Raw genomic sequence first — 26,235 nt, forward strand, 5'->3', positions numbered from 1 at the left:
GATCACATGGTCTATGTCCAATCCTAACCCTATAAAAGGCAAGCTCCAGCTGCCATTAAAGTGGATCTTTAGTTATATAAATATTGTAATAATAACAAATATACACAATATTAAATATATATATAAATGAACCTAAATTTAAAAAAAAACACCTTTTCTTTTGAAAAGCCCTCGATTTGATCCCACAATTGGGGGTCATTTCAGTCACCCTTGTAGATTACTGGCCGTGTATTACTTTTTGTTGGAGTGGGCACATTCATGAAAAGGGATTTGATTCATATATAGTTACATAGGAAGTCAGGTTGAAAAAAGACATAAATCCATCAAGTTCAACCACAAGGGAAATAAACATATCCTAGATATAAAACCCTATAAGACATGGCTGGTCCAGAGGAAGGCAAAAAAAAACCCTGGTACACTTTGCTTCAACATGGGAAAAACTCCTTCCTGATTCCATGAGGCAATCGGATGTTCCCTGGACCATCAGTCACTGTTATTTTTACTTTAAAACTTTCATCTCCGGTTATATTCTGTGCTTCTAGAAATCATGCAGCTTTTTCATAAAGCAATCTATAGAACTTGGTGAAACTACTTCCTGAGGGAGCCGATTCCACATTTTCACAGACCTTACAGTGAAGAATCCCTTCCTTATCCGGAGCTTAAACTTCTTTTCCTCCAGAAGCAAAGAGCGCCCCCTTGTGCTTTGTAATGGTCTTATAGTGAATAATGGGGAAGAGAGTTCTCTGATTCCACATTTGTGTTACATGAAGTCACTTTGGTTACCATTGGTTATTTCACTCCCAAATATTTCAAAGATACCTGGACATGCAGGAGTGGACATAAGGGGGTGCAAAGTGTGCTGCTACATGAGGGCCCTGTGCTCCCAGCTAATAGGGACAATTATTACCATTGGCACCATTGGCAAGAGATGGGGGTAAGGTAATTATAAGTCATTTTTTTCTGCCTACTAAAAATCAGTGATTTGGAGGGGATCCAGAGAATGTAATTGGTGCACATTTCTGTATTTGAGGGTGCCAAGCAGTGTTGCTGCTCAGTACAGTTAAGCAGATTGGAAAACAATTTTTACCCAGATCACAATTGGTTGGATTGGTCAAGAAATGGGTTTTTTAAATACTCAAGTATGTTATATTGGAACTGGAATTGTTAGAATTTCTAGCTCTGATCTGAAGCCGGAATAGCTCCAATCTGAGTCAGAATTGGCTGAGATAGGAGCTGTCTGGCCACAGCTAATGTTCAGATACGGGTTGACCATGAACTTGTTCCCTTTGAGTAAGTAAAGTAAAGGGTGCCTCGTCCCCACACGATTATCTCCTTTCTTGTTCCATCAAGAAAAAACCTCATGAAACCCATGTATTGAACAAAGGGACAGGAGATGTCCTTTCTGTAATAATCTCTCCTACCTTCCTGATTGCTCCATGAAACTGTCACTCATATGAGTTTTTCCTTGGTGGAACAAGAAATTATATTGATCTTGAGTTGACTTGAGCTTTACCTGGAAAATGCCTACATTTGGTCACAGAATTTCGTGCACAAAGTAGACTATCCATAATGCCCTAGGGCAGCGGTCCCTAACCTGTGTGGAAAATGTTGGTGGTCCAAGGCTCTGGCCGCTGCACCCCTCAGGGGTGGAGCGCACCATCCAAGAGCCGCAGACCAGGTCTCCTGTATACATTGCAGGCTCAGGGCAGTAGGCAGGCCATGGGAGAGTGGTTCTGGTATCATGACGTCACTCTGGGTGAAGTTTCTTCCCCTTTGAGTGACACATGGCTCCCTTGAGTCCGGAGTCTGTAAATTTAGTGGTCCGTGACATCCAAAAGGTTGGGGACCTCTGTCTTAGGGCACCAATGAGTGGCTGGATAGGGCAAAGTGGACTCAAGAAACCATGTTGGGTGCTCCTATTAGACACCCCCACTATGTTTTACCCTATCCAAAATCTATTAAAAGCAAAGACAAGCTCTAGGTACATGAGTGACCATGTGTTCTAGCCTGTTAGGCAGGGCCCTGTCTGTTTTAGATAGGAAACATTGTTAGAGATTTAGTTTTTCCTGCAATGGGGACTGGGAGTTGTTTTGGGACTGGGTGGGCTAGAAGGGGAATCCATATGGAACTGAGATCTTCAAAACCACTTCAGGCAGGCAGGATCACTCAGGACTGACTTCTAGTAGTCTGGTCAGTGCTGCAGTGGGACCAGCAGTGATCTTCTATTACCTCTAGGCTTAACACTCAGGTGTGATCATTGCACATATTCTGCATCCTTTTTCAGTTTCTCAGTGTGTACATTTGTGAATGGGCATTTGATTTCATTCGGGTGGCACATTGTCATTTCATTCTCCCTTGTTTACTTCAACACCAAAATTTCATGGATTACCGGGCTTGTATAGTTACTTTTGGTGGTAGTGGGCACTTTCATGAAAAGTGATCTAATTCCAAATTTGTGATACTCAACATCAGTGAGCATTGTTTATGTCACTCCCAAAAATCCAAAGATACCTTTTCATGCAGGGGCAGACATAGGGGGTACAAAGCATACTAATTCATAAGGGGACCTGGACCCTCATCAGCCAAAAGGGTCCCCCACAGAGGCCACAGTTGTATGAGGGAACCTGAAATCAGTTCTGCACAGGAGCCCATTGTTGGCTATATCTGCCACCATGGACATATCTGAAATGATTTCCAATTGTAGAAATAAATAGCATATTATATCTGTTTACTTGTTTTATGTCCCTGTGATTTCAGGTTATTGTAGCACATTGTGACAGGGGGCATGGATATGTGGTGCAGTAAGAATGGGCATGCGGTCAAGTTTCTTTTAGGGGGCATTGGGTGAATCTAGTGACAAATGGACAGAAAGCAAGGGACTTATTTCCATCTGTGGTGCCACAAGGAGTTTTATGAGATTCTCACACCTTATCTTCCTACCTAATCCAGAGAAAAAGGTGCAAAACTTGGCCTAAACTACTTCAGAAGTTTGCACAAACATTATCATGCACAAACGCCAAGCAGCCAAAATTGTGAGTGATAATGATAATCATGCACTTACTTTTTTCTGGCTCAGTTTATTAACTAAGCTGTTCAGTGCTTAACCAACTATTGCTGTAAAGATCCAGGAAAATCTTCCCTCATTTTTGATGGCCTTACCCAACCACTGTGCAACGTCAGCACAAACTGCTGCAATATAGACTGTTTTTTGACATTCCTTCACTTTAGAATTCAACTTTTTATTGCTACAATGACTCCAAAACTTCATGAACTTTGCGACAGAAATTATGGAACACTCTGTGAAGCTTGTGGAGTAGTGGCTACAAATCCAAGATATCTGTGCCAACCCGCTTTGATGAACGAAACAAGAAAACTTGTCAGCCATGATCAGGCATCAGTTACACTATCCCCATTGTCTGTATACTGGAACTGATGGTCATGGGGCTCAGGAACCAAGAGGTAAAGGTGAAGATGGAGAATGAAAAAGAGAAGCTGTGCTATTCTACCATAGTCAATGCCAGCTGAGCAGTGCCCAACAACACAAGAAGAATAGCTTTGGCAAGAAATTAATGATTCTATTCTCTTCTATTCTTTCTATGTTGCCACACTTGTGACGCAGTTTAAAGAGAAGGAGGATGTTGGTACAGAATAAGAGGAATGGAAGGAGGTTATGTCAGTGATTTGTAATCCATCACAAGCCCCAGGCATTATATAGGGATGGGGGGAGCAGCCAGGTGGCACAGTTATGATGCCCGAGCCATATAAAGCTGACTCCCCCCACATTAGTATAAAAGTACTTTTTAGCTACCTATGATACGCATATGCACCTGTGGAAGACAAGCAAGAAGCAGCAGTAACACCTCTACCTCTATGGGTTGTGGTTCAAGAGATTGATTGCACATATGTTTCAAGCAGCAGCAACCCAAGCCATCCACAGTTGGCACCCATAGGAAGTGCTTGGCTATGATGACCATTCAGTATGTAGCATGGATACCACTAATGGGTGGCCAGAGCTGGATTTGCTCACTTGCCCTGCTTTGAGTGTCCTCTTGGAAAGGGTTTTTAGCCCATCTAGTGGCAATGAAGACTGAAAGGAGAATTTGCTTGTCCAAAGCCAATGAACCAAGCTTGGATCTCAAATGCCTTCTGCATCCCTAGTAGGCTATTACAAAAATTTCCAGCACACTTATAAATCTTTGTCTATGATATGAGACCTATTTACACATTTGGGGGAGTGTGCGCTACCCTCTACCTGGTGGTACTTTTGCCTCTGCTGCTGTCACTGCTCCCTCCATATCCCTCTCACTCCAGCTTATCTACTTTCTGCTGTCATTTTGGTTATTTAACTACTGGTGCTGGACTACCCACTAATCCCAGTACTTCTAACATAGCTCCCTTCTCACCCTTCAAACCCACCATCCTCTTCATTTCTAACCCATCAAATTAAATCAGAAGTGCTAAAGCTCTTATTTTTAGGAAGACCCCTCCAATGATCTTTTACCTCTTCTATGAAACCTATTTGTTTTTTTTGAAAACCCCAATCAAAGCCTTCAGTTTCTGCTAATATGTAAGAAGTTTATTAGGAGGGCCCTTCCAATGTCTTTCTGCCTCTTTAATGAGACTTAAGTCAAGTTTAAGGAAGCCCCCATTCAATGCCTTCAGCATCTGCTGAGAGATCTGTTTTTCTTAGTAACAATTTTCGAAGGGCCTTACGGCCGATCTTTCAGGTTTGTTGGTGTGCTGTCCAAGTGTGGCTAATTAATACAGTAAATCCATGTGCACTTGGTACTCTGACGTGTACCAAGAAAGCTATTTGTGATATGCAATGTCACGCCATGCAAATGGAAATGCAAACAATGTACTTGATTTATGAAAGCTCTCCAATACCGCAGAAGATAGACTATCATGGGTGAACCTGGGTGGTCCAGCCAACTTGAAATGGATTTCCTAAAAATCATTTGCTATTAACTGGCAAATGTTCAGATCCATTCCAGGTTTCCTGGATCACTTAATTTCACCTGTGATAATCTATTTTCTGCAGTCTTGGAGAGCTTTAGTAGATCAGGCCCAATATGTGCAAGATTTATGGGCACATCTTTCCTATGTGTCCTCTGTCCCATGTGCATTATTAAATGGCATCTCTACACTGTTGTATATATTTTATATGTTCTTGAGACATTTGGTGGTCTTCTCATGGCTATTTTGTGCATTTGGGTGTGTTCAGATTCTCCTTACAACATAGGAAACAACCACAATTCTTCCACATTGACTTTGATGTGTTCTGCTTGATTAGGAATAGAACTAATCATGGACATGGCAGTCCTCTACCTTCAGCCTCATAGCTATATATCTGCATTGTGAGATCTAAGGCCTCCAAAGTAAAAGTCTTCTTGCAAGAAGACCTTTCAGGCTAAGTTTGAGGTCTGCAACCCTTCACTCCTTCAATGCAAATGGCTTAAAAAATCAATTTGTTAAAAAAACAGTTCACACCCAAAAAAGGGAAGGAAACCCTGACCCCAGCCCCCCAAACTTCCAAGGGGCACTGGCGCTATGACTGCCCATTTCAGCAGCTCTGGAGTCTCAAAGTCCATGAGAAAGCATTCTAGTCAATTGCAATAGTTCATTGTTGCAGGAGTTTAAGTTTTTAGCTCTTCCTAGAAGGTCCTGTAATGACATCCTGGAAATTCATTTTATGGGGGGAAAATTGTTACAAAATTTTTTTAAAGCCATTTAATTTGAGGGCAGGACACCCAGGGGAGGACATGCTAGGACTGAATTAACTCCCACAGCCCGCACAGGAGTGACATTATTCCAGCCCAGCCAATCAAGATGGTCAAGAATCAAAACCAGGAGAATAAAAAAAGATGGTGCCACCGGACACTGAAGGTGAAGATTTTTTAAAAAGTTGCAATATGGCAGGTGGGGTTATTTTATTGCAGAAGGGACATGGCCTATATATTCTACAACAAAGGATCTGTATGGTGGCAATTTGTATTTCTAGAGTTTAGTTCCACTTTCCCTGGATATATGGCAGAACTGGGTGGACAGAAATGCAGATCATTTTGCAGTAAAGTCTGTAAAGGAAAAAGCAACACAACAAAGTGCATTAGTTGCATCAAGTAACATGGTGATCGGTGGAGAGGTGACGGGGAGATAAGCTCTTCAGTCTGCTGCTTTTCTTCTCACTGTCCATTCACAGGCTGAGGGAGGGCCAAAAGCAGTGTTAGTGTTAGAAATATGTATAGAGTTTATTATAATACCCATATGAGACAGCAGAGCAGTGTTATAGTATAGTATAGGTGGATTATACCCCCATTGGCTCCTATTGACTGTCCACGCAATGTTTTTTTGCCGGCTGGTGTCAATGCGTTTGATCTGATGTCACTATATCATATACTCTTCTCAATGATCACAGGACCAGTGATACTGCCTTGTACCACTCTAAGGCCCTGTCTGAACCCATAACAATGTAGACGAATTTGTGAAGGTTTTGAGTATAGACAAGAGCTAGGATAGTATAGACCAGGGGTGTCAAACTCAAATACACAGTGGGACAAAATTAAAAACTTAGACAATGTCAACGGCCAAACTTGAAACTGAAATAGCACTGCTACTACAATTCCCTGCATCAAGAAAACAGTCCTATGCAGGGCCACACATAGGCAGAAAGGCCGCTGGTCTATAGACTCGAGTGATGCCGGCAATTGTAGTAGCGGTACTATTTCAATGAAGTGACGGGCCAGCTGCAGTTCATATTTAGGATTCCTTTGGGGGCCAAAAAAAGGTTGTTGTGGGCCAGATTTGGACCGCAGGCAAGAGTTTGACACCCCTGGTATAGAAGAGATAGTAAAGTGATAGAAAAAATGGCTGCTGAGGATTGTTGAGTTTATAGTAGACTGTGTATGCCAGTACCAGGGCAGGATGATCAAATGGGAAGAAATAGCTTCTTATCACTGTCACCCCATGGAGCATTAAATGGCGAACTTTTGTGATTTTTGCATCCCCAGTGAGTGCCAGTTTCATTAGCCTCTATGAACACCTCTATATCCAAAAAGTGTGCCAAGGTTAAGTCTATCTTCTTACAAAAATACCCTTGCCTATCAACAATGTGTGAATATAGGTATGGTAAAAAAAATCTCATCAATGTCACTATATACAGCAAAGGTATTGTTTTCAAGAAAGTTCTTCTTTTATAAATAAAATGCCATCATCAAATTTCAATCCAGTAATCTTGCCTAGACTGAGATTATATGATTTTTCCACAGTATGCAACATTGTGACTTTGTAAACTGATGGTAAAGCTCAGTTTAGATGAGTGGTGAGGAATACATTCTTGGGTGGCTTCTGGTGGTTGGCCAGGCACTCAGCCACCCAAGCCGCCATGCTAGTTCCTGGAGAACCAGTGTTCTAACATTTTACAATGGGCGATAATGAGCTGCTGAGTACCAACCCCTAGTCATCATCTATAGACGGTCGCCAACCAGTGGTCCGTGAGAAAATTTTGGGGGTCCGCGGCTCTGGCCAGTGAACCCCTGAGCGGGGTCGGGAAAAGGACCCCGCGGGGGGACACACCGGAACCAAAAAGGCTGGCGACCATTGATCTACATAATTAATACCCTTGAATTGTTACACATAGATATCAATTAACATTAAAATATTTGTGTTGAATGGTCCATTTTTACTATTTGTACCTTGGCGTTTCTTTTTAAATTATATAAAGGGGAGATGCTACTTATACCACTCACATTTTTAATCTTTTTTTTTTCTTCAAAATTATGGTGGAATCAATTTATTTTGGGCATAATACAGATATTATTATTTTATACAAATATACAGGTAGTCCCCGAGTTAAGGACATCCGACATATGAACGACTCCTAGATACGAACAGGGCTTCCCTACTCACTCCTGTGCAGGACAGAGGCTAGAAGGGGGAAGGGGGGCTGTTTGCATGACTTGCAGAAGAAATCTTTTGCTAAGCACAGCTGAGGTTGTGGGTGATCTTATGGAGTGAGCTCTTTCTGCAACCTGTTGTATCTCTTTAATGACCAAGACAAACTCTGCAGCTGTTTCTTTTTGCATATCAAAGCACAGCTTGCTTCAGAAGTTAATGAATGTCTAGGTTCCATAAAGTTTTTCTTTTTGTTTTGTTTGTGATTAACTCACTTTGAGGATTTTATACAGTAACTGACACCATGCTGCCTAATAATATGTTGAGACAAAGATCTGTCCTAATTGCATTTAATAAAATAATGTAACTGTTCCGACTTACATACAAATTCAACTTAAGAACAAACCTACAGTCCCTATCTCGTACGTAACCTGGGGACTACCTATAATTTATTTTTTAAGAACAGTCCTTTGTCCTAAACATTTTGGTGCACATTTAGATCTCCCTATTAATAAAAACGATGAGCAATCAGCAGACAAGATTGTCCATTGACCATGATTGTTCAAGAACAGCTCTGTTTGCTTTGTACCAATGGCTTTACTACCGGTATTGCCAGCACATTTATAAAATGTTGACCAGAGAGACATCTTGCAATGGTCTACGGAGATAGTCATTTTGATGGTGGCGATATCCAATTAAATAGATGAGGTCAGTAGATTTTTCAGGCCACTTTTGCTGTGATCACCAGTTTACCAAAGTATTGTATGCATTTTAAATTTTGTTGTATTTTTGTATTGCATGTGTATTTGTATATGTAAAATGTATTTTGTTGCAGCTGGTTATTGCAGAAAAAGACAATCAAGGTGTTCGAGAAAAACATCACAGATCTCAACAATGTTGGGATGACCATTATAAGTGGTAAACTCTACTGACACTCCCAAATACAAGGGCTGTTTGACAAGTAATGAGCCTCAACCATAAAGACAAAAGTTAGGAACTTGATTTTTTATACATTTTACATATACACTCCATGAAGCAGAATGCGCTTTTCAGATCTTTCTTTTAGGACATTTATACCCTTTTTATAGAACTCAACATCCTGGCCCTCTAGGAAGTCCACAACAATATTGATGACATCATCATCAGAGTCACATTTCTTACCTTTTAGGTATTTCTTTAAAATTCCAAATAGATAATAGTCCGATGGAGCCATATCTGGAGAATAAGGTGGGTGTTCTAAAAATCAAAGCCGCATTCATGAATTGTGGCCATTCCAACAGCTGATTTGTGTGCTGGCGCATTGTCCTGATGAAACAAAATGCTCTTTGTCAACTTTGCCCGTCTTTTCACCTTCAATTCCTCCTTTAACCTTTTTATTATTAATAATTTACAGAGTTTTTACAAATATTTTTATTATTTATATGTTAGGCTCACTACTTGTCAAACAACCTCTGTATGTCTCCATGTCAAACTTTGATCTGGTTTCTGCCCACCACCTTGGAGACAATACAATGGGCCTTAATTTTTAAAGCTTTCCAATGCTGGAGAATATAGACTATCGCTAGAAAACCTGGGTGTACCAGCAAGCCTGGAATAGATCTGGTCCTGGATTAAAGAAATCAATCCTAGGTTTGCTGGATCTCCCAGGTTCTTCTATGATAGTCTATCCTCTTCAGTCTTAGAGAGCTTTAATAAATCAGGCTCAATGCCCCCATTCTCCACTTTTAGAAGATGGATCACCAGGGAGCAAAACTTTTTTCCCGGGGGTTCTATTTACTGACCAATGCATTTTATTCTTTGATTTGATGGTTATTCTCCATCCTTCCTAAAGACGTTTGCCATGACCCAATTATTCAATAGATCCTTGCATTTTTTTGTGTAAAGAAAACCTGTCACTCATTTCAAAATGTTATTGTGCAGATATTGTTTGTATATCCATAGCTACTGCCGCCATATTGAAAGTCCTCGGAGTTGACTATGTTGTATCCAATACAAGTGATTGTTACTGTTCTTTTATCAAAAGTAGACACAATGGAGATTTCTGTTGATGTCTTCCAATCCCTTCTCCAAAATCATTTCACTTGATACACAAGTGAATGTTTGTGCAATAGTCTCTTTTGAACATGGTTGTTCCATGACCTGTACAATCTGGTGACCATATCATATCATCATATCAAAGTGCCTGTGTAACTTAACTAAATGATACCAGGTAAAGTAGAAGTCCATTCCTTCCCATGCCCAAACACAGCCAATGGCCGTCACTATGATGGTGACCAATAGAAATGTTTGCAACAGTGGAGGATCTTTCAAGCTTTACCTCTACCACTACATTCTTGATTAGAATGACCCTACAATTGGTCAAAGGTTTGAACTTTAGGCTTGAGCTTGTATCAAAAAGTGTGTTTGATTACAAGTTTTTACCCAGGAATCCCACCTATGTGCCAATCTATTCCCTAACATAACTTATTTTCAACTCACTGTACCCCTTCCCAATGGGAAAACCTCATCTGCTAATAATGGAGGTCTCAATGTACAGGGAGATGGCAGGTGGGGCTTTATCCAAATGTCAAACCCTTAGCAAGAATTTATTGCCAGTTTCAGAGGAGCAAACAAAAGAGGTTTGGCTCTTTAATAAAGGAAAAGCCTGAAGAAGTATGAATGCCGGTCAAATGGCTGTAAGGTTATTCTATACTAAGGATATTTAGTGTTGTAATATGGAATAAGCTAGTTAAGACAACAAAAAATAACTCATTCATTCAAGTTTTACACATCCAGATAATGGATCACTTTGCTCTCAGACCTTATCAGAACTGCTGATGTAAAAGGTGCATAGTACAGATGACACCACAGGATCAATGCTGCACTCCTATCTGATAAGCTTGGCTATTTGGTAACCTATACAAGCAAAGTTTAACATATTTCATGTACTTGTCAGCAAAATAAAAATATGTTTTGGACAATTTTGCTGTCCTTGTATACCCCTACATTTTCTGTGCAATTACAACACTGGACAAATGCTATAGTGGCCTTGAGACTTTTCAGAAATGTGTAAACCCCTGTCATCCACAATTGTGTGCAAATACCATGGAACAATTCATTTGGGGTGTCCGGAAAGAAGTAATTGCACCACATCTCCACTGTTCCTGCAAACAAACCCTAAATGTGAACCTGGCTATCCTGCTACATGGCAAAATAACAGGTTCACGTTAATATTGGCTTGACCAGTAGCAAAGATACTAAGCTTTGTGTAAGCTCCAATGAATCATGTGATAGTAATGGGTGCCTGAGCAGCCATGGTGAGTTTTGGCTTACATTAATATTTAAAATATTTAAATTAATATTTAATATTTTTTATGATGGTGAGGGTCTGGCACAGCATTGCTTATTTGCACAATTAATAATATATTATATATCAAATTATATAATAATCCATAATATCATATATAATATATATAATAAAAATCATATATGCAGTATGTATAGCAAAAATGACACAACAGTTATATATACATTGATATAAGTTATAATATAATACACAAAAAAGAGACAAAAGCAAGTTCTAAAATGTATTTTTTTATTTTTAATGTCAAGATCCAGCGAAGCAAATACAGTTACTGTTTATTCTGTATGAAACTGATTATGAAAAATAAGACTTTATTTCAGGTTCATGAAACACAGACTACAGAGCCTTTATGGCATTCACACTGTTGTAATTTAATGCATGAATCCTATCAATAAATGTGTAATAAAAATGAATGTTAAACATAGAGCCTGGTGACATGTGTGCTCTGTACTGAAGTGCATTATTAGTAATTTAGCTTGTGTATTGCTTGTATTGTATGTGTATGTGGTGAGAGGCCCATAGACTTCTATGCAAGTGCATGAAACTCATGTATGGTCTCCCTTCCTACTGTGTGATACTTCTCCCACTTCCTAGATTGTAAGCTCTTCTGGGCAGGGTCCTCTCCTCCTCTTGTGTCACTGTCTGTATCTGCCTGTCATTTGCAACCCCTATTTAATGTACAGCGCTGTGTAATATGTTGATGCTATATAAATACAGTTTATTATTATTATTAATAATAATAATAATAATAATAATAACAATAATATTAATAGTGTATTTTATTGCTTTGCCAACCCTTTGAAGAGATAACATCCGTTAGCTGCGCAACTATAACACCTGGAGAAAAAATGCAGCCAATCCGCATTCCAATATGTGAGTACCTGCATGAGTGCACATCTTTGAATATGCATTCTGCATTCATGCATAAAACACATGCAAGTGAAAGTCATATACACAACAAAATTTATAAACCCAAGATTTTACCTGATACTGATAGTTTTTTGTAAAATGATCATTTTTATTTTCAGCTAAATTGGATAATATTCTCATGGTGATCATTATGGCAAATAATGATATAATAGGGACAAATGAGATATAACCTTTTCCTCAAAGTTTATTAAAAACTTTTTACTAGTTTGTATTTTCTTTGGCAATTTATGAATCCAAATACATTATTATATGTGTTGTGTTTATAATAAATTTTTACCTTGGCGATTAAAAAGGCTATCTATTCTAATGAAGAATGTGGTAGGAATTATAATTTAAGGGTCATCCCACTGAAATAAATGCCAAAAGAGTTATGTATATGATAATAATTTCAGTTTAATCAATAGTTCATTGCTGAAGAATAACTTTCTTGGTTCCACTCAGCATTTATATAAGGGTGCCCAAGTAGTCAACTTGGAGATCTAGGATTAAGTGGCCAAGTCAAAAGTAATATTTCAGTTATGGGTTGTGACTCTTGGAATAATTCACTGATTTCTAATGGGCCACCATTTTCGTTTCTGTTTCCATCCACCTTGCGGTCCCATTAGCACTTCTATATAATGAGAGCTTTTATTGTTCCTGGTTTATTTTCTATATTATACTGTCTATTATGAATTTAAAATCCAGAAGGGAATGTGAAACCCCGCTTGTAGATTCAGGTGCAGGTTTGTAAACCTAAGAAATTAAGATGAAAACTCTCACCACCATCTAAGATAAATTAGAAGCTTTTAGGTGATTTCAGGAACATTCACCATCCTGTATATTCCCTCATTTGTTGCAGGGTTCTCAGAAAGTTTTTTTCCCAATAAATGTGCATTTTCTTCTGTGAATTTGATCCTAAAAATTATTGTACACTTCATTGTTTCCCATCCAGGGTTCCATGGATCCCTAGGATTCCTCCACACATTGCTTAGGGTTCCTTGAGCAAGGAACAGTTTGTACCTTTCATGTCAGTTTAAGTGGCACCAATGATCTTTTTGGCTAACTGTAAGGGCAACATTCTTCTCACTGGCCAGCAATGTAAGAGGAATTCCTCCCACTGACCACCATGCTAATTTAATATCAGCTGGGGATATAATAATTATAGCAGGGGTTCCCTAAAGACCTGAAATATATATCAAGGGTTCCTCCATGTTGCCGTTGAGAAAGACCGGTCTAATGGTTGAGAAAGACCGGTCTAATGGTAATGGTTGAGGAAGACTGGTCTAGTCTATGGAGGGAAATCTTTTAATGTTCAGCACTTCATAAGCACGACTGATATTAAAGCATTATCAAAGCAAAGCACCAGAATGCACCCCGACAGGGTCCTTCTCCTGACCCAGCTGGGGGGTGCACTGGCCAAATCCTCGAACCACCAAAATTCCCTCGCGGACCACCGGTTGGCAACCGCTGTCCTAAACCACTCCATAGCTGCTTACTTATGAGATGGTTCAAGCAGCTTTTATATTCACATTGACTTATTTTGACGCAAATGCTAACATACACAAGTCACTATACAAGGTTATTCCTCAGCATTCCCAATCACCGAATCCCGGACAGATCTTCCATGATCCCTTCAAACGTGTGATTGATATATCTATTTGTTAAGTAGACAAAGACTAAGAAAGGGGTTACAGTTGAACTCTATAAAAGCTATGTAATTATATATAAATTATTAAATGTGATTTGAAATGAAAAGAACATACTTATCTGATTCTGCCCTATTAGCAACCATATGTATTAATTGGTACAGCAAGGATCAGAAAGGAAAAGGGTATTGGGCTAGAGATAGACTACATGTGATAACTCAAGCAGAAAGTTGCTGTTCCTTCACTGTCCAATCACTGACTAGCGGTGTGTCCTAGACCAGGCTTTATTCTCCAATTACAGAAGCCAACATTAGGGTCACCATTATACTTTCTGGCAGTGGAGAGAAGTTGTAGCAATGAACCAATGACATAGAACAAGAGTTAGGATGCCAGGTGTCCCAACAACGTCACAGTGCAATGTAAATTCTTTACTAGTAGTGTGTGTTTTAATCATCAATCACCTCTTTTAGGGGTAGAATTCCTTTCCCGGAAGATAACATCCTCCATGAAATTCCCTAAAAAATGAAAAAAAAAGAAAGATAAAAGGTTATTAACGGGAAACAGCAGCTTTATTTGGAATTTATATATATATATATATATATATATATAAATATATATATATAAATATATATATATGCCTGTGTATCACACTGTGTATTACATTACATTAGCAAATATAATCAAAAGTTCCTAAATGCCTCTTTTCTGGAGCTGAAATTGTTCAGGATTCCTGTTGCTTGGCCAGTGATCAATACAATGGACACATAGGGCCTGATTTAATAATGCTCTCCAAGGCTGGAGAACATACTCTTTCATCAGTGAAGCTGGGTGATCTAGCAAACCTGGAATGGATTTCTTAAAAGTCATTTGCTATTTGCTAGTGAATATTTTCAATCCTGGACCAGATCCATTCCAGATTTTCAGCTTCACTGATGAAAGTGTATCCTCTCGAGCCTTGGAGAGCTTTGATAAATCAGGACCCATAGCTGCACCATGACTTCATCCTGGGCTTTTAAATGAGTGTTGGGTGGTCAGTATGCCTTAAAAAAATTTTTAGGACCAGAAAAAAGCTGAATCTCAGACACATTTTTTGTTGGAGATAAATGCCTGTACACACAAAATGGCTGCATTGGCAATGGCATTGTTCACACATTTTTCAGTACATTTTTACATTTCTGCAAGCAAAAACAAGTCAGTCAAAGAGATTAAACTGTATGATGAATATTTAACGCATTATATTCCAAATTTTTGTGCACAACTGACCATCAAATCTATATGAACTTGTGAGATATAAATTTAGGGGGTCTGTATATAGATTATAAAACATACTCTGCTTATATGAAGAATAGTTACTGCTTTGTTTGCAGAGAGCAGCGTCTGAAACCAGAAACAGTCAGCGAGATGACCCTGAAAGCTGAGCACAGGATGGCCTTGAAGTCCGATAAGAGACCCTTGTGGTTGGAACCAGCTTGAACAAGAATCCAAGATGGCGGACAGTCACATTTGTGCCAAAAATGTTAGGCACGTGGTTTATCCACCCTAATAACGGTTTGTGAACTATTACGCTTAAACGAATTTTCAAATATACAGAATTGGAAAATCTGCTTAATGGCAATTAGACAACAGCTTAAAACTTTACATACAGGAGTGATTCTATATGCCTATAAAGATTATTGTATTTCCTTATTTTACTTAGAATCTCTGTGCTTTAACTGCTAAGCATTTTATTTTCTCTGTGGGAACAATAAATGTTCTTATTAGGACCTACTGTCTAATCTCCGATGGTTAGTTTGGAGACCCCCTAAAACAGTGGTCCCCAACCTTTTGCAGTTCGTGGACCACTGAATCTACGGAGTCCTGTGTCACTCAAAGGGAAAGAAACTTCCCCCAGAATGACCCCATAATGCCAGAACCTGCCCACCCTCCCATCGCAGGTCTGAATCCAGAGAACAAGCCGCCCATCGCCCTGAGTCTGTGATGGAGACATGGTCCACGTCTCTGGCCGGTGCACCTCCCACAAGCAAGGTCCTTCTCCTGACCATGCTGGGGGCTGCACCGGCCAGAGCTTCAGACCACCGCTGGTCTCCGAGCTCTCAGGGCCCACCTATCAGACAGCCACGGTCCGCGGACCAGGGGTTGGGGATCCCTGCCCTAAAAGAACCGGACACATGAGATCCCATTCCAAAACCACGGGTATTAAAACAGATCTAAACTAAAATGTTTACTTTACATAAATGGATAGACAATTTAAACCTATTAAAAAAAAATAGTAAAGCCCCTCCCTTCTGTCTTTCCCTCCCTATGTATCCCTCCAGGGATACCTATGTCAGACATCCCAGGAGGATTCTGGCTGCCCCTTCTGCACATTCCTGATTTCAGCCATGCACAGAACGAGCCTTAAAAGGGCAGCATGGTGGCTCAGTCGTTAGTATTTTGGCCTTTACAGTGTTGGGGCCCAGGTTTGAATCTCGGTCATCTGCATGGAGTTTGCATTTTCTCCCCATGTTTGCATGGGTTTTCCTCCAGGTTCTCCAGTATCCTCCCTCATCCCAAAAACATGCAGTTATGTGGCTTCCCCCCAAAATTGACCTTAGACTGTATTAAAGACTTATGACTATGGTAGGGACATTAGATTGTGAACTCCTTTGAGGGGCAGCTAGTGACATGACAATGGACTTTGTACAGCGCTGCGTAATATGTCAGTGCTATATAAATACTGTGTAATAATGAAAAAAGAAAATGCTGATCTCACACACTCTTTTTCTCCCCATTTACCACTGGCTAAATCACCCAATCTCCCGCCTGCGCAGTGCACAATCAGGTGACGTAGGCAGAAAGCAGAAGATGGCAGTGCCCAGAACTTGCTCTACGCTAGGACGTAGGAGGATTCCAGGATGAAGCGGGACCCAATCCAGAAAACCTCAGAAGCAATCGGCGAAAGTAAAGGTGATTTTTTTCCCTTTTAGTTTACTTCCGCTTATATAGAGTTGCCTATCTCCCTATTCCCGCTGCATAACAGACAACCTACACCCCTCTAGGAAGGCTTTCCACCAAATTTTAGGAGGTATCTGGAAAAAATTGTAGCCGTTCGGCCATTCTGGGTAAGGCTATATTCACTCTGGGACAATGCTACATTCCGAATGTAGGCGACCCATGGCCAATTGCTTCAAACAGTTTTTCATATAGAGAAAGGTTGGGGGGGTTGATGGATACCCATCAAAGCCGTGCAAACATTCCTTCATGTAAATAGAGCATGGCAGTAATGGGTGCTGAAGGCCTGGCTGTCACCCAGTAGCTGCTCCCTATGTCCATGCAAATATCTGAATAGGCCTTAATGTTCCCTACTCAAGGCCACCAGACCAAACTTATTAAACTATGGGCCTGATTTTTTAAAGCTCTCTAAGACTGGAGAGGATACACTTTTATCAGTGAAGATGGGTGATCCAGCAAACCTGGAATAGATTACTTCAAAGTAATTTGCGTTTTGCTAGCAAATCGTTTGAATCCTGGACCAGATCCATTCCAGGTTTGCTGAAATCTGCATGGAGTTTCCAGGTTCTCACCATGTTTGGGTGGGTTTCCTCTGGGAACTCCGGTTAGATTAATTGGCTTCCCCCAGATTGCCCTTAGACTGTAATAAAGACATATGACTATGGTAGGGACATTAGATTGTGAGATCCTTTGAGGGACAGTTAATGACATGACCATAGACTTTGTACAGCGCTGCATAATATGTCAGCACTATATAAATACTGTGTAATACTAATATACTAATACTGGTGCAAAGGCCACAACAATAACCTATAACATTGGTACAAGTAGCTGCAAAAACACCCCCTGAAAAAGCTTTTTTGTTGTCGAGGTAGAGGAGGCTTAGAGGAGCCTTTGGTCCTCCGATGGGCCAGTTCGGATCTGAGCATTGACTCTTGTTTCTTTTACAAACCCAAATCTTTTGCAAAGCATTTGTTATCATTTCGAAAAGGAAATATCCAAGGACAACAAGACAGCAGTAACCTAAAATCCATGGCAAAAAATTTATCTGTATTCTTATCTGGAAGTTCTCACTTACAGTACACCTGCCATGAGATTGAAGATATGGAGGCTGCCATGTTGACCACCTTCTAATAAATGTTAGTGTTGTGGTGACCATCCAGTGGTGACCATCATCTAACCATCATGTTTAAACCTCACCAGGAATGAGTATGCAAAAGTGTTGTGACCCTATTTATCTACAAACCTGTTGGGTAAATCACTAAGGTATTCTAGAAGGAAAGACAGGTAACTTAATGGGCCTGATTTATTAAAGCTCTCCAAGGCTGGAGAGGATAAACTATTGTGGGAGACCTTGGGTGATCCAGCAAATCTGGAAGGGATATGGTCCACGTTTAATCGACTTTTAAGTAATCCATTGCAGGTTTTTCTGACAGATTCAACCCGTTTTGCAGTTAATAGGATAGGAACTGCAAAATGCGCTTAGGTTGTCAGAAGTGTAAAAGTCTGGCATGATGTTGGTTCTAAAAACTTAAGATTTTTTGTATCTTATATTTTGCATTTCTTTACCATCTCATCCCCATAATGTATATGAGCTAAATTATAAAAGGTTCCTTCTCTCCTTACCCCAAGAACTAGCATATCTTAATACATATGAACTCTTTATTTCTGGGAGGATCGTAACACCAAAAATGTTTTACTGCCTACATTTTTTATTTGTTCAGAACCATAGACATTCCAATTTCTTTTATTGAAGCACAGTGGCTCTTATCCTTCATTGTGTGATGCCATTAAAAACCAAGATGCAGTCTTTCAGTTATGGCTTGGCATAGAAAATTTGGAGGTATGACCCTTTCCAAGATATCTCAATACTTTATGGCTTCTATCATGTCCCAATTGTTATACTGGTGGTATCCATCCTCCTACAAAATTTGGGTTGAAAGAGGTATCAGAAAATTCAATCTTTCAATTCTTTGCAGTGTATCTCCAAAATCCCAACAACGGATTTCTTTATGTATGTCGGCATTCACCTATATTCTTAGCCCATGCACTCAATTGATTGTTCTATACACATGCACTTCCATAATCCTCTTTTCGGGAAGAAGGAAATTACTAAATTTTACAATCTCTTAGGCACCAACATAGTTTTCAACAGGACTCCCCTGATGCTTTAATGGGAGCAAGGATTGGGGATCAATGTTTCTAATACCAAATGGTCTGTAGCTCTACCTTTCCTCTACCAAAGCACCAAATGTGTGGACCACTGGGACCTCTTTCAGAAAGGAATTAAATATTTACTCTGTTGTCCAAAGTTTCTGGATCTACATCTAAAAAACTGATGAATTCCCTATTGTTGATAAAACCATATCTGGTGCTCAGTGGTTAGCACCAGTGGTTAGCACTCCTTTGCAGCGCTAGGTCCTAGGATCGAATCTCAGCACTCAGCACTATCTGCATGGAGTTTACAGGTTCTCCGCATGTGTCCCCTGGGTACTCTGGTTCCCTTGTATGTTCTATTAACATGAAGTTAGGTTAAATGGCTTCCCCTCCAAAAAATGAACCTTAGACTGTGGAAATGACATATGACTATGGTAGGGACATTGGATTGTGAGCCCCTCAGGGTCAGCTAGTGACATGACTATGACGTTTGTGAAACACTGAGCTAGCACTAGTACTCTCCAGATGTCAGTCCCCCAATCTAACACCTAAGTCTTCCCTTAAAGCAAGCCCCCGATCAGCCTTGGGAGACTGGTTGGTTTTCCAAGCACATTGTTGCCCCCAGGGATGGGGTCTGGGGAAAGGCTGGCAATGTATGAGGAGCCCACAGGTAAAGCAGCACAAGGTTGTTACAAAAACAAATCTAACAAACAAGCCAAAGGTCATATACAGGTGTTCAGTCCATCAGACGAGGTACCAAAGCAGAAGCACAAAGCAGAGTCGGGGTCACAGTCAAAGGTTGGTCCAGACAGCAACATTAAATCAAACAAAATACACGCTAGCAGCAGATCAACCCAGGTAAACACTACAACAGGCACTAAACACTGGAAACAGAGAGGCTATAAAGCCCCAGCAGCCAATGGCAGGGCAGGACTGGGATCAGGAACCACTCGGACATTAGTCCCAGCACAACTCCAAATCCCCTTTGGCTACACACAGTCCCCGAGCAGGGGATGCCGAGAGACCATTCACAGCTAAAGGTAAACCGGGGATGCCTCGGGCCTGGGAACAGAGAACTGACAGCTGTTTGCCTGATGTTCCCTGCTGTAGTAAGCGACAAAGAGAATAAACAGGGTACGGTGGCCTACAAAACAGGATTCCCGGCCAGATATTTGTCTCCTAACAGCTGTGTAATATGCTGGCGCTTTATACATAACATGCCATACACTGGCACTTACCTAATGGAAACACCCCCACGTACCCAATCTATCTGATGAAGGTAATGATCTTAATATCCAATGTTCACCTAATAAAACTTTTTCTATCACTCAGAATTATTACCATCAATACCCCAGAGCTTGGTCTTCATGGTTGTGACACCCAAAATCATAATTTTATGTTTTGTTTTCCTATATATTAGACCTGTATTTTGTTTTTTCTCCTTTTCATAATACACCCTTACCTAACCACTATTTCTACCCCTCATTACACCCCTCCTGATGACTCCCTTTCCTCTATCCCCACTATTTGTTCCCCTCCTTCCCTCGTGTTGACTTCATTGTCCTCTATTGTAAGATTGTGGATCTGTAGAAAAAAATTTTACGAGTTTTCTGCTTCTTGTGCTGTATATCTCCCTCAAATATTTGCTTCTTGTGTTGATGTTTGATGATCCGTTAATAAAGAAATATTGAAACTTTATATATTTATGATCACAATAATGAAGAAGTGTTGAAACCCCTTTCAGTTTTTGATTGATATGTGCAGAGGTTTACCCACTTTGTGTTTGTCCCATCAGCCATTGTCAGTACAACAGAAAGGTTTGGGAAATCCAAAAATGTTACAATTGTCACCGGAACAAGAATAAAGGGGAATCTTCCAATGGGAACATGTTCTGGTGACAACAGTATAATTTGAGAGATTCCCTTTCCGATGTTGTTAGATTTTCTATGCAAAAAAATAAAATCTGTATAACAGGTAACAGCAGTTACAATATTTGATGTTTTCCTTTCATTTAAATCTCATCATTCCTTTATATGCAGCCTATGAAGATAGCTTCTCTTGTGTTTGCATTTCCATTTGGAAGGCGACGTTTCCCTTATAGGGGCCTATGGGGTTCCATCGTAGCCACCCTTATGAGCTCCAATTATGTGACAATCATGATGATTCTGTAAAAATGGTATTCTTTTCAGCTGATTGTTACATTTTTTAATAGGAAGAACTAAAAAAGGCATAATTTGCTCCTGAATAGATTCCTGCAAAGATTAATGTTGCAATGTTAGTGTGGCGGGAACCCTTGTTCCCATGCGGCTCCCAGCGGCTGGCATCTTGCCAGCTGCTCGGCTGCCTACAATGCTATCCTGGTTTGTTAAGAACAAGCGTTGAACACCAAGAGGAAGCAGGTAGCACCAAATCATTCACTGCCACCCCCGACTTCATTCTTTATGAGCGCAATTCAGAGGTGTGAGGAAGCGGTAACTGCACCGCAACTTCTCCAACAATCTGAATCATTCCTTGGACCTGCAGCAAATAATTATATAGGGTGTGCCATATCTAACTTTTGCATCACCAGCTCACCTGCGCAATGCACCATGCAACCAGAAACACAAAACTTTTAAGCATGGGGCACCACATGTGATACCTCCACCATTCAACAAAGCAGTGCCAAACACCTGGACATATGAGTAAAACCAGCTAAGGGATTAAAGGATGTCTTTAGGGCTTTGCACGCTCCACGTTTAGAATGTTTATGTTAAAGCTGATATTCTGGGCACAAAAACTTTTGTTTTTGTATAATATAAATATATTTTGTAAATTATAAATGTGCTCATTTATATTCCCCAATAGCCATAAAGGATATAAAGTCACTTTGTGTGCATCAAATGTCTTTGCAAATTCAGATATCATCTGTTGAAAGTATCAATGATATCATCACTGTGCTGTACATAGATTGGGCAGAGAGAAGAGCTGTGGGAGGGGCCCAACAACTTGACCCACTACAGATTTCCTGTTGAAACCTGCTGAAAGGGGCGGAGACAAGACAATTCACCCTGAACAATGGCAGGGAGCAGCAGTGACTGGTCTTTATTACAGAAGCTGCTATACAGAGGTGAGCTTTCTAACTGGATTACTGCTTAGATCTGGAAAAATACACAAGACACAAAAAAAGTGAGGTCCTTTAATGCACACTGTTCCAGATCCCCTGCTCCTCTGCCATTCTGACAGTTGGTCATTTGGGGCTCAGGGCAAATGCCCAGTTTTCCCTCCCTTATAACTGGCCTTGGCTATACAAATCGTGCTGAATTAAGCATAGGTTACATTTAATTCTGGATTCTGACTCATTAGCTTAGAATTGTTTTACAGGTCTCTGATATAAAGTATAAACCCAAAGTATGTTTTATTCTTTAATTTATAGATAAAGGAGGGAGGGGGTACAATCTTCATTATTTGTTGTTTGTATTTGGAGGAGTTATTTCCATACTTCCCAACCTGGACATGCATCAGGCAATGAGGAAAACATATCTCCAATAATGATGGAATTCCCAAGTGTCCCCATGGGGGGATTTCCCATTTGCTCAGGTCCCTACTTAGATGTTTTTTGAGTTGCTGACAATGATCAGTGGAACAAATAGAGAGATGAGGGTACGACCTACCCTACTACTCTATCCAAGAAAAAAAACATGCATACTGTTTTACATTTTTTTTGCAGTATTTTGATTGTTGAATTTATTTTATTCATCCCTGAGCTTTAAACAGAGATGGCACTTGCACCTAAACAAAGAGGGTCTAATATATTAAAGCTCCCCAAGACTGGAGAAGATAGTCTATCATGGAAGAACCTGAGTGATACAGCAAACCTGAAATGGATCTAGTCCAAGACTGAAAACATTTGCCAAATAGGAACAAATGGTTTTTATCATTTGTTCCAGGTTTCCTGGGTCACCCAGATACCCCCATCATAGTCTATCTTCTCCAGTCTTGGGGAACTTTATTAAATTAGGCCTAGAGTATGCATTCCCCTCCTACATTGTGTTACACATGAGCATTAAAGTGGAACTAAACCTAATCATTAAAAATGACAAGCAAGCAGGCTCAGACGGGTGATGTCCCTTCTGCAAAAAAATAAACGTACCTGCTTGTTCGCAATCTTTTTCAAATGCATGCTGCACATGTGCAGCTCATTGTACAGTCCTGGCATAACCGGCTGCTGGGGATGAATGAACCGCTATGCACATGCGCAGGAGTTACATCATTCCTGCCTGGCTAATCAAGATGGCTGAAGATCCGGCATCAGAAGAGGACCTGGTGGTGATGCCAGTGCCGTAATTGGAGCAAAGAAAATGGAGTTTAGTTAAAGTGGAACTAAACATAAAAAATCATACTTACCTTTAATCCTGCAGATTCGTCGTTCCATCAGGAGGTTTTTCCGACTGAGTCTCGCATCGTCCCAGTTTCCTTCTTCGGCCTGGCGTGGAAGAAGTGTCGGGCACTACCATCTACTTCAGTCTTGCTTCCTTCTTCTTCTGACGTCACCGGATCTCGCATTGCGCAGGTACGAGATTGGATGACGTAGATAGGGAAAAAGGAGTTCTTTTTTTTTATTGAAAATAAGGCTCCTCATGTGCATGCCTGAGATCGGGCATGTGCAGAAAGAGCAGCAAGAGCCTTTTAGGATACCTGACGTAGGCTCTGTGCTCCCATTCTACCCTTTGTCTACCCTTTTTTTTGGAGATTAGGTCCGCTTTAATTGTTTATTTTACATCACCTGTCCTCTCTGCAATAAAGAACCTGCCCACATGCAAATATTTTAATTTTGGGTTTAAATCCCTATTAACATGTGTTGAATCAAGGCAACCTTATCCAACAAATGGCCACCCCAACCCATCCAGAAATCCCCAGGCATACACATTTTATGAATACACAACCATTGTGCCCTTTATTGCATTATATTTGGTGTCCTGCACTGCACACATGTTGGAGCTGCACTCTCATAGTAAATCGGAGTGCAATTTAAACTAAGAACATTGCAACCTTAACAAGCATTTCGGTAACACACACACATTAACGTGCAGATTACCACAATGCACCGTACCGGAAAAGGGTGAACCCACCCCAACATTCAGCATGGAACAAAAATGAAACTTTTTGAGATCAGACAGATAGTTCTACATTCTGCATAAGACATATCAGTGACTACATAAAATACATTTTTTAGGAGCCAGTAGCAATGAATTTGCTGCAGAACAGACCAGCATGTTGTCCTATCCAAACTGGCAGGGCAACAGTGAAATAAAAAAGACAAAAGAGAAAATGCCCTCCAATACAGTACAACCAATACAATTATAGGATCCCATTCAGCATGTGCATACATTTTCCTAAGTATTTGTAGCAATTCACAAATTTACAAAACATGACATTTTTACCTTCAGATTTGCAAGGAGGGTTTCGAAGCTGTACAAGATTCTCCATAATATTCTCCTTTTCTCCTCTCAATGCAGAATGAACACAATGCAACCTTGCAGCAAAGCCATTCTGCCTGCCATTGTCTTCTCCTTGCACAGTACAACCGTAAGCAATACAACAAAGCCTCAGACTGAAGTACCATCCCAATAAGAGGAGGGAATATACTGCAGAAATATATCCCAGCATTCCTCGGGGCCCCTTCAGTTCCCAGCATGCAAATGGCTTGCCAGCGCTTTGACCCTTTCATGCCTGCATCCCTATTATGTAGCTTTCCTATAAACAACACACCACAGTGCCAGATGATACAACCAATTTTTTTTTCCAATTCAAAGGTCATCAATTTTGGACAAATATCTCTCAACTCAAAAAATATATACATTTTTGCACCTAGATTAGCAAATCAGGATACGCATTTTGCAAATTCTATGTCATGCGGTTATTATATTATATAATAATTCTTATTCTTAATATTATTCTTATCTATTGGCTGTTTTTTCAAGTAATAAAGCAAATTTTTTTATGTATATATTATGTTTTATATAAAACAGCTCAATCACACGTATATCAGGTACTGTAAGAATTGAAATCAACAACATCAAACCATCTTTATGCTGTATAGGACATTAAATTGTTTTTTTAAAGGGGTCATGTGCACCTAAGACTCATTCTGTATTTTAATTTCCCATAGGGTTCAATGGGTGCATAAAAAAACACATACAATGATATTTATTTTAAAATGGAAAGTAGGAAAAATAGTAAATGTCCAATTTACCAATAAGATCAACTATCTGCTCGTGGGAATTTTGGGGACCATTTGCTACGCCAATACTCAAAGACAAAGCCATAAAGGTATTTTACCTGGACAATAAAATGGTCACAAGTCACAATTTTCGGCTAAATGTCTTAACAGTCCCTACAAGCACTCCTATCAAATTTACCCCAGACCCCATTCCCCCACATAGAACAAGGACAAATGATTACCGAAGCAATAAAAAACCACAATTGAAATAAAACACGTCCAAGCACCCTATACGCAATCAAAAGACATAAATTGAAGACCTATGATGGTTTACCACATCCAAAAATTCCTGCAAGGCAAATTTTCCCCCCCGAAAAAATCAAACGGCAATACAATAACATAACCGATTCATATTTAGCCAATACCAAGTTATTCATAAAGTAGCCACTGGTATTAATTTATTTATCCATCATGACCTCCAAGAAGTTTACATTTCATTCATTAAAATGCTCTCTTTTTTCTCAATCTCCCCCCCCACAAATATCTTCAATGGGAATCAGAAGCGGATTTCAGCCAACCATTTGGAACTAATGTTGCTAAGTATAAACAGAAGCACGCTCGACCTACATATGAGTACAGGCATAGGTAGAAAGGCATATCACAATATAATTGTTTTCTCACGCAAAAAGGTTCCGGCAAATGTTGCCTCGGTGGGGGTTTTGGATTTTTATCCCCATCACATTGACAAAATCAGAACGAGCGCACGGATACATTGAAGGGTCAACCCTACAAAAATTAATACTATGCCAGCTTAGTACTACTATGTGCTTGTAGTCTTTACCAGCTCATTGGTAAAAGTAAACCCATTAAAAAATTGGTTATTTGTTCTGCAAAATATTTATTTTTAATTTTTTTTATATTTTAGTTTTTTATTATGCACCTACAGAGGTCCAGCATGGAGCAAAAATGGGTTTATTTTATTATTCTTACTTTAGCCTGTGTTCACTTCAAAATAAGGATCAAAAGTAATTTTTTAAAAATATTATTTTTAATATATATATATATATATATATATATATATATATATATATATTATGGAC

At 39.8% G+C, this 26,235-nt stretch overlaps 1 long non-coding RNA gene across 1 annotated transcript; it reads right to left on the reverse strand.

Annotated features, from left to right (window-relative positions):
- Window positions 1-11,443: 11,443 nt before the first annotated feature.
- Window positions 11,444-24,707, reverse strand: LOC140338141 (uncharacterized). Its single transcript, XR_011922195.1, has 2 exons — window positions 24,357-24,707; window positions 11,444-14,303 (listed from the first exon to the last, which is right to left on the reverse strand). It is a non-coding gene; the product is annotated as an uncharacterized lncRNA (long non-coding RNA).
- Between the last annotated feature and the right edge of the window lie 1,528 nt (window positions 24,708-26,235).

The sequence above is a fragment of the Pyxicephalus adspersus genome, chromosome 9 (assembly GCF_032062135.1).
Source record: "Pyxicephalus adspersus chromosome 9, UCB_Pads_2.0, whole genome shotgun sequence".
Lineage (NCBI taxonomy): Eukaryota > Metazoa > Chordata > Amphibia > Anura > Pyxicephalidae > Pyxicephalus > Pyxicephalus adspersus.